Source organism: Nicotiana sylvestris, chromosome 6 (assembly GCF_000393655.2).
Source record: "Nicotiana sylvestris chromosome 6, ASM39365v2, whole genome shotgun sequence".
In the NCBI taxonomy this organism is placed as follows: Eukaryota; Viridiplantae; Streptophyta; class Magnoliopsida; order Solanales; family Solanaceae; genus Nicotiana; species Nicotiana sylvestris.
Window position 1 is genome coordinate 148,378,595 of NC_091062.1, and position 15,445 is coordinate 148,394,039.

The window sequence follows — 15,445 nt, forward strand, 5'->3', positions numbered from 1 at the left end:
GTTGTGATCAACAAAAATAAAAAACAGTTAAAAATATGTATAAACACAATAATTAAGACATCACCTTCAGTTGTTTTGTACTTTGGATCAGAAGTATATGAGACATGAGCAAGTCAATCATGTTGGTTGATGATACAAATGAAGACTCATATCGATAACCAAAATCCTAGAAATACCTAATCTTTGTTAGCAGAATCTACAATAAGAACATTAATTCTCATCAAGATTATGTGTCAATTACTGATATAACAGCCATCATGTTGTTCCAATCGAAAACACCATCATTAGAAGCTACTTATTCTTTACAGTTGAGGAACAAAGTTCTCTGTTGCATACTTAAGGTAAGTTATTGCTACATGTAGAAACAGATGTATATTGCAAACTATTAGATGAATTGATCGGTAAAACATTTGTTCCTCTTTCCTCTTTAATATTGGCCACCCTAGCGTGTGCTGCTAAATTTAGTATCTAATTAAAAAAAAATGCTTATAAGGGTATTTCATGCTGTAAAACCAGGTATCAACAAAGGCAAAAAAATAATCTTACCCAACTATAAGGCAATACAAAGTTCTCTATTTACTAGCAAAAGACAACGATGTATTGGATTACTTGAACACAAAAACTTCAAGGCAAAGACATTAAAAGGAACTTCCATCTTATGCACTCATGTAATGATACGACTATAAAATTTGTCTCATATTCAAAACAAAATCAACATAGATAATAAAAAAAGGGTATTCTTACATTCCCCATAAAAGGGTCTCAATCCAAAAGCAGAACAACACCTCAACCTCACTATAGCCTCTAGTTGTGGCACAATAAGTATTACTATTGTTTCCCTAGTTTTATTTGACTGCCGCCTCATATCCTGAAGTAGATAACGAAAGAAGCAGATATCAGTGAGAGATGTACAATATTTTCACAATCAAGAAAGTCTTGTACTGTTGCTGGAAATCTAATTCTGGACAATCCCTATAATGAGCCTGTTGATATACTTACCTGCCTAATTTTGACATAACTTTGTTGTAACATTGAGGCTACAGAACATGAGAGTCGCGGATGACAATTGGTTGTACAATATTATATGTATCTGCAACAGGAACTCATTTGCTTCAACATGTAGACTATTAAAAATAAGATTGTTGTTTTATCATCACAACAACGTAAGACCATAAATAGGCTACAGGGCAAAATAGGCTCTTTCAGACTCAACAATTAAACCCTTTGATTGGTAAATTTTTCCTTTGAATCAAATGCAAAAACTTAATTTAGGCACATGTATTTATGATAAAAAACTTGAGCAATAACTCTCATGATCAGTGGATTCCACAGATTATTCCTCATTGATGTAGGCACCTTTTTTTCCGCCTGCTTGTTTTGCGCAAGCACGTCCTACTAGGGTAAATGTAGCACCCCATTTTTCTGCACTTGAAGATTTCACAACTTGCAAATTACTATATAATATGACTATACGACATAGCAACCTTTAAATTGTATATTGATTTGAAGTTATCAAATTATTCCAAAAAACAATATGAGTCATGGAGCTGAAATTGTGCATTAAAACACATATTACGCAAAGAAAAATTGAAAGAAATCTAGACAGACCATATGATGTATCATCAATAACAACAGTAGCAACGAACAATAGATGGAAACAGAGGCAAATGGACACAAAACTTTTGAGAATTGATGAGATTACAACTTTCAAAATATTTTCTTTAATCTCTCAAAAAATCTATTCCTTATTGATAGAAAGAAGATAATTACAATTCAAATACTGATTTGTGATGCAATTCTAATTTTGGCCATACCAGAAGAAAGAGAAAAAAAATATTCTGTGGAGTTCCTGTGATCCAATAGATTGTTGCTTCGACTCCGACAACTGAATCCCAAAAAGGGGAAAACCCAATATAAGGCCTGCTATGGAAAAAGTGGAAAAAAAAGAAGAATTTTATACAGAGATGCATGACGTAAGCATGAAACTTTATACCTTCAAATCTTTATCACACTCGGTAAAACTCTCTCCCTTATTGATTTCTTCTCGCCCTTGGATTTTGGGATTTTAGGTTTTGGTTAAACGATTGTTGGGTTCAAACACATACTTAAATTATGAGATTCTTTTAAGTTTTGATTTAAGAAAAGATACACTTCCACAACGTCAAGACAAAAACATGCTAGTATTACTGTTGATAATGTTAATCTCAACAAAAAATAAAAAGATACATGCAATAAATCTCTAAGTCTCTTTGTGGCTGAAAGGTACCCGTAAAGGAGGCAGAATCTCAGCGTAGCAGAGGATTGATCGGAGAAGAAAATGGTTAGAGTTGAAGAGGGTCTTAGAGAGCAGTTATATGGATCCCGTCAGTTATATGACGCTTTGTTTTCCTACAATTACTGAGATCGTGTAGATTGTGGGAATTGGGATGTGAGTGCGTGTGAGTTCCTTTTTAGTTTAAAATATAGCAGTATTTAAAATTTTAAAAATAATAGATTTATATGTGGTGGTAACTTCTTCACAATATAAAATGGAATTGACTTTTTAAAAAGAGAAATTAGTTTTACCTAAATTGTAACTAATTACCTAAACTGTAACTAATTTGTCCTAAAATTGCTAAATGGTAATTTATGCATGTTGACACTTGGCAAAATCTGATGACTGACTTCTTTCCTTTTAAATAGATATAGATAGATGCTAATTTTTTAAAGACGCCCCAAATGTTATACTCGCTTGATTCTAAAGAAATAAAAAAAAAATCACGCCTGATTATGCAAAAACAGTTTATATGCTTGATATGGTTATTTTACGGTTTATGAATATTTCGACTAGCGAAAGGACATGACCGTCCTTTATTTTTTTTTTCACGCATTTTGCCTGTGGAATTCGACAAAACGTGCTAAGCCTGTCCTTCACATGACATAAATGAGATGCTCTTTTTTTTTCCTTTTCTTCTTCCTCTTTTTGCCATTTCGCTTAAGACCACTTTGAAGGTGTTTGAAATATATTACCTCAATATGCGTTTGAAAAGTAACATTCTAATGGAATTTGAGTGTAATTACAAATAAATTACATGTATTTATTTTTTTGTTTGGTCAAGTAATTACGAAAAGGGCTATATGTGTCCTTGTACTATTAAATATTAGTTATATGTACCCTTTGTTATACTATTCGATGCTTTCTACCCATACCGTTATCCATTTAAACATATTTATCCCTCCATTTAACGGACCCATTTCAGGTGGACACGTGGCGGCGTTCTACACACCCTAACCCATTTTCCTCACTAATACCAAAACCCACCCGAAAAATCTAAATTGGTTCAACCTCCTACATTATAAAGTACTTTGTCCATGTCAGAATTATTCATCCCCTTTTTTGCACCACCACTTTAAATCCATCTCCACCATAAACACCTCTCGACCTACACAAAACTGCCACATCTTTCCACCAAAAACTAATATATAATTAATTGAGTAATTGTAGGAGTGTAAGAATAATTTGAAAAAATAAGCTATGAGATTTGGTGAAATAGCATAAAAATAAAGAGGATAAAAGTAAGAGTTGATATATACTAGTACCTAATAGAGAAAAATGAAAGAAGATAAAGGATTAAACACCCGGGAGTCATTAGCATTATTATCCTTTTCATCCCAAGATATTATCTTGCAAGGGCGGCTTAATATTGTTGGTGGCTTAAAGCAAAATTTTGATGAGAGGGCCTTAATTTTTATTTGATTGAAGTGTATTTTCCTAACTTTTTTAGATGCAAAATTATTAATAGTTTTCTTAAAATCGAATTATTCTAATAATTCATTTTCAACTAATAATACTGCTAATCTGATCTATTTAGATCCTCGTGAGACATTATTGATCTTATACAAGATTTTGTCCATTTTAACTTGAAAAAAATTCTTTCCCCGGTTGCAATTGTTATAGTAATACTTTATTCTATAAGGAAAATAGGCATTAGAAAAAAAATGAAGTCTTGTTATCTTATTAAGTATATCGATTAGAGTCTTATCTTCTACTTATAATATTTTCTTTCACGCTATATAATTTGAAAAATAAGCCTAAATTATCATATCGGTGTGGCTATTATGTTCTAATCAAGGCTAAGTCAATATTTGTTAGATTTTATTATCCGATCTCAATTTTTACCCACTAAATAAAAAATAATAGATATTCTTATACGCTTCGAATTATTCAAGTTCAAGGGTCAATATCAGTAACAAATTAAATTTTCTTTTCCTTTTGGTAATTTTTTTTTTTACTTTTTAACTTTAATTTTGTATATAAAAAATTAATTCATAAAATTACTACTAATGAAAGATGAGGCCCCCAAAATTTGGGGTCCTAAAGCCACAGCTTGGACTGCTTTACCCTTCAGCCGGCGTTGTTATCTTGTTAGAGTGAATATGGTATAGGTAAGAATAAATGCAATTTTGGATTTTTGGATAGAACAATGACTCCCAAATTAATTTTGCTTTAGGGATATCTTTTCTCTATTAATATTCGGGAGAAATTAAAAAATAGCCAGATTTATAAGTGGTCATTCAAAAATAGTCACAGTTTCAAAAGTAATTGAAATTTAGTCACTTTTCATGTAAAGATAAATCTAAACGAAAACATATTCAAAATCCGAAAAATACTCCAGCATAAGTATACTGGAACTCTAGTATATTATAATGGAGTTCTAGCATAAGTATATTGGAACTCCAGCATATTATAATGGAGTTCCAGCATAAGTATACTGGAACTCCAACATAATATACTGGAGTTCCAGTATAATATACCGGTCAAGTATAATATGCTAGAAGTTCATACATAGGTGCTCTAATCTCCAGTATATTATGCTAGAACTTTTCGCGTGTTGGAGTTCCAGCATAATATGCTGGAAGTTCATACACAGGTGCACCAATCTCTAATATATTATGCTGGACCGGTCCTTGTTGCAGCAAAATAGTGGCTATTTTAATGACTTTGAAAACGCTGGCTATTTTTAAATAATCAGTCCGAAAACTGGCTAGCCCATGCTATTTTAACTTAATATTCCTCTTACAACCTTTACCTTTTATAGTTGAAATTTGTGCTATCGGTTTTCCTCTTAGTTTCATTTTAATTTACTTAATTATTTAATCATTAACTGTCTCTGTAGTTTGCGATAATTGGATTCATAGCGTGACAGAAATTACTTCCTCTTTTCCGAAAGAATTCCACTAGTATTAGTTTATCAAACAATCTCCAAAGGCAATGGGCTGACATTTTGTAATTTTTCTTTTTTAAATTACGTAAGCTGCTACAATATCTAAAACCAAAAGAATGAATTGTTAGCTTTGTTACACCAAACCAAAACTACGTACAAAGTATCTTTTATACTTCATATACAGAAATAATATTGACATTAGACGATGATGTTATTCTCATTTAGTGATGTTATTCCTGATAATCGTTTCAAACTAATATCAAAGAACTTATGGGGTAAAATTAATATATAATAAATGATCGAATGATAGCGTGACACGTGAAACCGAAGACAGGTAAGAGGCAAGTCAAATAACGGCTAGTGCGGGGAACAACAACTGCAATTGACATCGGTTAAATCTCGAAGGGAGCATGATCAACGGGAGCAGATCGAATATTTGCCATCAGATAGCATTCAACGAAGAATATTTCCTAACATTAAATGGGCAACCGTTGCAGAGAATATTTGCATTCATGGCATGCCGTTACATATTCATCAATGACTCCTTTATTATCATTTAAGTGGAGCTTGATTCTAGGATCTTGTTTCCCTAGGTATAACTATAAATAATAGTCTCAGCAGCCATTGTAACACATTAAAATCCTTGGAGAAACATATGATATATTTTATTTTTGCTCTCAATAAAACAACTTTATTTGCTCTTTCACATTGCTTTTATTTTTGTCCTCAGAGACATTGCGCTCGGAGTCAGGCTTGTCATCTTATTCAATTTCAATTGCTAAATCTTATTTTTAATCTTACTTCTTAATAAGTTATGTGCCTTTTTGTATTTTGATGATCTAACAAACTTCACATGAGAACCAGATTGAGAACCTGTTACACATCCTCAAAGTACTCAAGAACACCAAGTCTTGTGTCTGCCACAAGTTCCAACAACTTGAGTAGAAGAAACAACAGAGGGAACAAATGGCTATCAGTTCCTTTGGTGTCACGACCCCAGTTCGCCCTCCATGAACTATCGTGACGGCACCTAGTCTCCACGACTAGGTAAGCCTAACAATTTGCGAGAAAAGGGAAAACAACAGATAAAACAATTAAAAACTGCGGAATAAACAAATGAAGGTTTAAAGATGCCGCTCGCCATATACAATACAACTCTCAAAATGAAAATACATTTTTCAAAACCCGGAATCTCATGAAATCACAAGCTATGAATACTACAGTGTGCTCTAACTCCAGAATGTCTAAATCAAGATAAGTATAAAAGGGCTAAGACTATAAGAGAGAATGGAAAGGGACTCCTCGGTCTGCGGACGCGGCAGATATACTTCGAAGTCTTTAGAGAATCGCCTCGCCTCAAGGGTAGTAAGGCCGAGCCAAAGAACCTGGATCTGCACAAGAAAAACATGCGCAGAAAGAGGCATGAGTACACCACAACGGTACTCAGTAAGTGACAAGCCTAACCTCGGTCGAGTAGTGACAAGGAAGGTTAGGGCCCTACTGATTATAGCTGAAAAACGAGGTAAAATAGTATAGAATGCAACAATATAATTAAATGCTAACAGTATGAAGTAATACAGGAAATAAGAATACAACAACTATAGAAGAGACAAAATAATCACAGAAGGAATACAGGTCAATACATAGATAACAACCGGGGATCTCTCAGTATCCCGAGGATCTCTTAGTATCCTCAATATGTGCGCTGGGGATCTCTCGATATCCCAAGGATCTCTTAGTATCCTCAATATATGTGCTGGGGATCTCTTGGTATCCCGAGGATCTCTTGGTATCCTCAATATATGTGCTGGGGATCTCGTGGTATCCCGAGGATATCTTGGTATACTCAATATACGTGCTGGGGATCTCTTGGTATCCCGAGGATCTCTTAGTATCCTCAATATATGTGTTGTGGATCTCTCGGAATACAAATCCGTAGTCCCAAAGTAAACACACAGCAGCAACACGAAGAATACTCAATTCAATTAAAATTTCATACAAGGCAAAACAAATATTTCTAACCTAGCATGCTGCACATAATCCAAATAAGGCAGTTTAAGCAAGTAAAACAATTAAGCCAATTAGACATGCTTCCCTTAGCTAACAGTAGATTTAAAGTGCAAGTAGTATAAACAGGAAAGGAAACACAATTATAGTTACTTAATGAAAACAGGATTTTTAACAATTAGCACAAGTACGCACTCGTCACCTTATGTATAAGGCATTTCAAATATCAACAATACCAAATCCTAAGGGGGGGGGGGGACTGTTCCCCTCACAAGGTTAGGCAAGCCATTTACCTCGAACTGACTCAAAATCAACCCGAAACTACGTTCTTGCCACGAGTACTCGACTCCAAATGGCTCAAATCTATTCAATTCAATTGCATAATGTAAATATAACTTCAAGTAACAGATTCCACAAATAAATTCTAAGCTAATACGCGAAATTAGATAAAATGACCAAAATGCCCCCGGGCCCACATCTCGAAATCGGGTAAAAGTTATGGATTATGAACCCTCATTCACTCACAAGTCTAACCATACCAAAATTATCCAAATCCAATGTCAAACCCCCAATTAAAACTCGAAAATTAGGTCTATGAACTTTTCCAAAATTTTCCCCAATTTCTCACCCCAAATCCGAAATTAGATGATGAATTCAAGTTTAGATTAATGGGTTATAAGTAAACAGGAGTTAAGAATCATTACCCGCAAACTCCCATCGAAAATCTCTCCAAAATCCGTCTCCCACCGAGCTCCCCAATTAAATTTTGTGATATGAACTAAAAACCCTCTATTTTGAAATTTAAGTTCTGCCTAAACGCGTTCTTCTTCGCGAAGACGAGACTACTACCGCGAACATGATGCACAAAAATCCTACTGGCCAACTTCCTCTTTCGTGAACGCAAGGGTCCACTCGCGAACGTGTAGCTTCAGCTCCAGGACCTTCGCGAACGCGACCCAATACTCGCGAGCGCGTAGAGAAATTTCATGGGGTCCCCAACTGCTCCGCCTTTCCTCTTCGCGAATGCGCTCCTCTCCTCGCGTCCGCAATACTTCCCCCGGCCATCCTTCGCAAATGCGAAGGCCAAAAGTCTGTAACAGAAAAACCAGCAAATCTGCTGTACACCTAAGTCCAAAAATAACCCGTTGAGCATCCGAAACACACTCGAGACCTCCGGGACCTCAACCAAACATGCCAACCAATCCTAAAACATCATTCACACTTGTTCCAACCTTCGGAATGCTCAAAACAACATCAAAACACCAATTTAACATCAGATTCAAGCCTAAGAACTCCAAAAAGTCTCAAATTACACTTTCGATCAAAACGTCTATCAAACCTCATCCGAATGACCTGAAATTTTGCAAGCACGTCACATTAAACACTACGGAGCTACTCCAACTTCCGGAATCCCATTCAGACCCTGATATCAAAATCTCACTATCGAACCGGAAACTTAAAAAATTCAACTTTCGGCATTTCAAGCCTAAATAAGCTACAGACCTCCAAAACACAATTCGAACACGCCCCTAAGCCAGAAATCACCCAACAGATCTAACGGAACCGACATAATTCCGTTACGAGGCCGTCTTCACACTACTCCGACTACGGTCCAAATTCTAAAGCTTGAGCAATCATTAGGGACTAAGTGTCCTAAAACACTCCGAAACTCAAAACTAAACATCCCGGCAAATCAAAATAGCGGAAACAAACACGAAAAAAGTAGTTAATAGGGGATCCGGGCGTTAATTCTTAAAATGATCAGCCGGGTCGTTACATCCTCCTATACTTAAACATTCATTTGTCCTCGAACGAGCATAGAGACATACTTAAAGTAGTAAAAAGATGAGGGTAACGACTGCGTATATCCTGCTCGGTCTCCCAAGTCGCCTCCTCGACTGACTGACCTCGCCACTGAACCTTTACTGATGCAATATTTTTTGACCTCAGCTTTCGAACATACATGTCCAATATTGCCACTGGCTCCTCAACATAAGATAGATCCTTGTCCAACTGAACTGAACTAAAATCCAACACGTGCGCCGGATCACCGTGATACCTCTGGAGCATCGAAACATGAAATACGGATGAACTTTTGCCAAGCTGGGAAGTAAGACAAGCTCATAAGAAACCTCCCCAACATGCCGCAATATCTCAAAAGGACCAATAAACCTTGGACTCAACTTCCCTTTCTTCCTAAATCTGATAACGCCCTTCATAGGCGAAACCCAAAGCAGAACCCGCTCTCCAACCATATAGGAAACATCACGAACCTTCCGGTTCACGTAATTCTTTTGTCTGGGCTGGGCTGTATGGAGTCTATCCTGAATCACGTTAACCTTCTCCAAAGCATCCTGAACCAAGTCTGTGCCCAATAATCTAGCCTCGCCCGGCTCAAACCCACCCACCAGGGATCTATACCGCCTACCATATAAAGCCTCGTACGGTGCCATCCAAATGCTGGACTGATAGATGTTGTTGTAGGAAAACTCCGCCAATGGCAAGAATTGGTCCCAAGACACTCCAAACTCAATCACACACGCACATAGCATATCCTCAAGAATCTGAATAGTGTGCTCGAACTGTCCGTCCGTTTGAGGGTGAAATGTTGTACTCAACTCCACCCGAGTACCCAAGTCATGCTGTACGACCCTCTAAAATCGTGATGTGAACTGAGTACCTCTATCTAAAATGATGGAAACTGGAATACCATACAGACGAACAATCTACCGGATATAAATCTCCGCCAATCGCTTCGAAGAATATGTAGTACACATAGGAATGAAATGCACAAACTTGGTCAGCCGATCAACAATCACCCAAATGGCATCGAACTTCCTCAAAGTCTATGAGAGCCCAACTACAAAGTCCATGGTGATCCGCTCCTACTTCCACTCCAGAATATCCATCTGCTAAAGCAAGCCACCCGGTCTCCGATGCTCATATTTCACCTGCTGACAATTGAGACACTAAGATACAAATCCCAAAATGTCCTTCTTCATTCTCCTCCACCAATAATGCTGTCTCAGGTCCTAATACATTTTTGCGGCACCTGGATGAATGGAATACCACGAGCTATGGGCCTCCTCTAAAATCAACTCCCCAAGCCCATCAACATTGGGTACACATATTCGGCCCTGCATCCTCAATACCCCGTCATCACCAATAGTCACATCTCTTTACCATGCTAAACCTTGTCTTTGAGGACAAGCAAATGAGGGTCATCTGACGCTCCCTGATACGATCAAATAAGGAAGACCGAGAAACCACGCAAGCTAGAACCCAACTTGGCTTCGAAAGATCCAATCTCACAAACTGGCTGGCTAAGGCCTGAACATCCATCGCCATGGGCCTCTCCGCTACTGGTAAATAAGTCAAACTCCCCAAACTCTCTGCCCGATGACTCAAAGCATCAGCCACTACATTGGCCTTGCTCGGGTGATACAAAATAGTGATATCATAGTCCTTCAGCAGCTCTAACCACCTCCTCTGGCGCAAATTAAGATCCTTCTACTTGAACAGATGCTACAAACTCCGGTGATCAATATAAATCTCACAAGTCACACCGTACAAATAATGGTGCCAGATCTTCAAGGCGTGAACAATGGCAGCTAACTCAAGATTATGGACATGATAATTCTTCTCATGTACCTTCAAATATCTGGACGCGTAGGCAATCACCTTACTGTCCTGCATCAATACCGCTCCAAGGACAATCCTCGAGGCATCATAATAGACAGTATAAGACCCCGAACCTGTAGGCAATATCAAAACTAGGGCTGTAGTCAAAGCTGTCTTGAGCTTCTGAAAGACCGCCTCACACTCTTCCGTCCACTGGAATAGAGCACCCTTTCTGGGTCAGCTTGGTCATAGGGGCTGCAATCGATGAAAACCCCTTAACATAACAGTAGTAACCCGACAAGCCAAGAAAACTACGGATCTCTATAGCTGAGGATGGTCTGGGCCAACTCTACACTGCTTCAACTTTCTTCGGATCTACCTGAATACCGTCACTCGATACCACATGGCCTAAGAATGCCAGGAAATCCAACCAAAACTCACATTTCGAGAACTTTGCATATAACTTCTTTCCCCTCAAAGTCTGAAGCGCTGTCCTCAGGTGCTGCTCATGATCTTCCCGACTGCGGGAATACACCAGAATATCATCAATAAAGATAATGATGAACGAGTCAAGATATGGCCGGAACACACTGTGCATCAAATGTATCAAGGCTGCTGGGGCATTGGTTAGCCCAAATGACATAACAAGGAACTCGTAATGACCATACCGAGTCCTAAAAGCAGTCTTCGGGATATCTGGCTCCCGAATCTTCAACTGATGGTAACCTGAGCACAAGTCAATCTTAGAAAACACTCGTGCGCCCTGAAGCTGGTCAAACAGATCATCAATACGAGGCAAGGGATAACGATTCTTTACTGTAACTTTGTTCAACTGGCGATAATCAATACACATATGCATAGAACCATCCTTTTTCTTTACAACAAGATAGGAGCACCCCAAGGTGATACACTGGGCCGAATAAAACCCTTCTCAAGCAATTCCTGTAACTGATCCTTCAACTCCTTCAACTCAGGAGGGGCTATACGATACAGAGGAATAGAAATGGGCTGAGTTCCTGGCAACAGATCAATGCCAAAATCAATATCTTTATCGGGCGGCATGCCTAGAAGATCAGTTGGAAACACATCAGAAAAATCCTGTACTATTGGGACTGAATCAACTGTAGGGGTATTAATACTGACATCTCTCACATAAGCTAGATATGCGTCACACCCCTTCTCAACCATACGCTGAGCCCTAAGGAAAGAAATAACTCTATTGGAAGTATGATCTAAGGTACCCCTCCACTCTACTTGTGGTACACCTGGCATAGACATCGTCACGGTTTTGGCATGACAATCAAGGATAGCATAATGGGGCGACAACTAGTCCATGCCCAAGATAACATCAAAATCTACCATGCTGAGCAATAATAAATTGGCCCTGGTCTCAAAACCAGTAAGAGCAACCATATATGACCGATAAACGCGATCCACCACAAGAGAATCTCCCACAGGAGTAGAAACATAAACAAGGGGAACTCAAAGAGTCCCGAGATACACCCAAATGCGGGGCAAAATAAGTAGATACATAAGAATAGGCGGAGCCTGTATCGAATAAAACCGATGCATCCCTATGGAAAACCAAGACAATACTTGTGATGACAGAATCAGAGGTGACAGCCCTGGTACAGGAAAGAAGGGCATAACATATGGCCTGGCCTCCCCCTCTAGGGTGACCTCTACCTTTCCGAACTCCACCTCTAGCTGGTTAAGCAGGTGGGATAGCAACTGGAGCTACAATTGTAGCCTGAGAACTCTATGGGGCATGCTGTGGCTAAGAAGTCCGTGGAGGTGCAGCCCTCCCTAGTCTAGGGCAATACCTCACCATATGGCGTATGTCACCACACTCAAAACAACCTCACAGCAGACATGGCAGTGGGAACTGTGCGATACAGGTACTTTGAGACCCCTGAACACCTGAAATACTATGTGAAGCCTAAGACGCAAACTGAGCTGGCTGGCCCACAAAACCTCTACCATGCCGTACTTTTCCTCCAAAATAAGGACCAATGGGTCTCTATGGTCTACGAGGTCTCCTCACTTCCCTATACTTTCCCTCCTGACCTTGTGTGTCCTCTCTCTCCTGTACCCACCTATCCTCCACTTGGCGAGAGATCCTCACCACCCGCTGAACTGGGACTATAGGCTGTGTCGCCATGACACCTAGAACCTGACCAATGCAAACTCGATGCTATAGAATGGGACCGACAGAAGTCTTGGTCCCTTCCCCGATCTGTGAAGTAGTTGGTACAACCTGAATCAATTCCGCTTGAACCAATGTACCAAACATGTTTAGGAACTGTGTTAAGCTCTCCTGAAGTGCTGGAGTAGTAGTAGCAGTAGTCGTATCAGGTGTCTGGACTCCGACTGGAACTGCTGGTGGCACCTCGATGGCAGCTCGCACGGGTGCTCTAGCTGCACCACGTGCACGTCCTCGGCCTCTACCCCAGCCCCGACCTCTGATGGATCTCGCAGGGGGCACAAGTGTCTGGTCACCTCCGGTAGCATGTGTCCTCACCATCAGTGAGAGAATGAAAGACAGAGGTTTAAGATTGTGATGATAGAAATCCCACACGATAGGAAAATCAAATGAAGTTGAATTTTCCTAATTTTTACATAGCCTCTCGTAGGTAAGTATAGACGTCTCCGTACCAATCCACGAGACTCTAATAAATCGGCTTGTGATTCATGACTTCTATGAACCTAGAGCTCTAATACCAACTTGTCACGGCCCCAGTTTGCCCTCCATGAACTATCGTGATGGCACCTAGTCTCTACGACTAGGTAAGCCTAACAATTCGCGAAAAAAGGGAAAACAACCGATAAAATAATTAAAAACTGAGGAATAAACAAATGAAGGTTTAAAGATGCCGCTCGACATATACAATATAACTCCCAGACTGAAACAAGATTTCCCAAAACCCGGAATCTCATGAAATCACAAGCTATGAATACTATATTGTGCTTTAGCTCCAGAATGTCTAAATCAAGATAAGTACAGAAGGGCTAAAACTACAAGAGAGAATGGAAAGGGACTCCTCGGTTTGCGAACACGGTAGATATACCTCGAAGTCTCTGGAGAATCGCCTCGCCTCAAGGGTAGTAGGGTGGAGCCGAAGAACCTGGATCTACACTTGAAAAATATGCGCAGAAAGGGGCATAAGTATACCACAGCGGTACTCAGTAAGTGCCAAGCCTAACCTCGGTCGAGTAGTAACGAGGAAGGTCAGGGCCCTACTGATTGTAGCTGAAAAATAAGGTAAAACAATATAAAATACGACAATATAATTAAATGCTAACAATATGAAGTAATACAGGATAATAAGAATAACAACGACTATAGCAGAGACAAAATAATCACAGAAGGAGTATAGCTCAATACAAAGATAACAACCGGGGATCTCTCAGTATCCCGAGGATCTCTTAGTATCCTCAATATGTGCGCTGGGGATCTCTCGGTATACCATGAATCTCTTAGTATCCTCAATATTTGTGCTGGGGATCTGTTGGTATCCCGAGGATCTCTTGGTATCCTCAATATATGTGCTGGGGATCTCTTATTATCCCGAGGATCTCTTGGTATCCTCAATATATGTGCTAGGGATCTCTTGATATCCTTAATATACGTGCTAGGGATCTCTCGATATCCCGAGGATCTCTTAGTATCCTCAATATATGTGCTGGGGATCTCTCGGAATACAAATCCGTAGTCCCAAAGTAAACACACAGCAACAACACGAAGAATACTTAATTCAATTCAAATTTCATACCAAGGCAAAACAGATATTTCTAACCTTGCATGCTGCACATAATCCAAATAAGGCAGTTTAAGCAAATAAAACAATTAAGTCAATTAGACATGTTTCCCTAAGCTAACAGTAAGCTTAAAGTGCAAGTAGTATAAACAGGAAAGGAAACACAATTATAGTTACTTAATGAAAACAGAATTTTCAACAATTAGCACAAGTACACACTCATCACTTCACATACAAGACATTCCAAATATCAACAATAACAAATCCTAAGGGGGGTTCCCCCCACACAAGGTTAGGCAAGCCACTTACCTCGAACCAGCTCAAAATCAACCCGAAATCACATTCTTGCCACGAGTACTCGACTCCAAATGGCTCAAATCTATTCAATTCAATTGCATAATGTAAATATAACTTCAAGTAACTATTTCCACAAATAAATTCTAAGCTGATACACAAAATTAGGTAAAATGACCAAAATGCCCCCGGGCCCACGTCTTGGAATCGGGTAAAAGTTACGGATTATGAACCCTTATTCACTCACGAGTCTAACCATTCAAAAATTATAAAATCGAATGTCAAACCCCCAATCAAAACTCGAAAATTAGGTCTATGAACTTTTCCAAAATTTTCCCCAATTTCTCACCCCATATCCGAAATTAGATGATGAATTTATTTTTAGATTAATGGGTGATAACTTATAAGGAAAAAGGAGTTAAGAATCATTACCGGCAAACTCCCTCTGAAAAGCTCTCCAAAATTCGTCTCCCACTGAGCTCCCCAATTCAATTTTGTGATATGAACTCAAAACCCTCGATTTTGAAATTTAAGTTCTGCCCAGACACATTCTTCTTCACG

The 15,445-nt window shown here is 38.9% G+C and overlaps 1 long non-coding RNA gene across 3 annotated transcripts; it reads right to left on the minus strand.

Annotated features, from left to right (window-relative positions):
- Positions 1–688: 688 nt before the first annotated feature.
- On the minus strand, positions 689–2,327 carry LOC138872157 (uncharacterized). Of its 3 annotated transcripts, none has more exons than XR_011400608.1 (4): positions 2,267–2,327; positions 1,815–1,920; positions 1,000–1,090; positions 689–868 (listed from the first exon to the last, which is right to left on the minus strand). It is a non-coding gene; the product is annotated as an uncharacterized lncRNA (long non-coding RNA). The 3 variants fall into 3 exon arrangements; XR_011400609.1 differs by lacking the exon at positions 2,267–2,327 and adding an exon at positions 1,994–2,256 and having other exon boundaries at positions 1,815–1,885; XR_011400607.1 differs by lacking the exon at positions 2,267–2,327 and having other exon boundaries at positions 1,815–2,256.
- Positions 2,328–15,445: the final 13,118 nt, after the last annotated feature.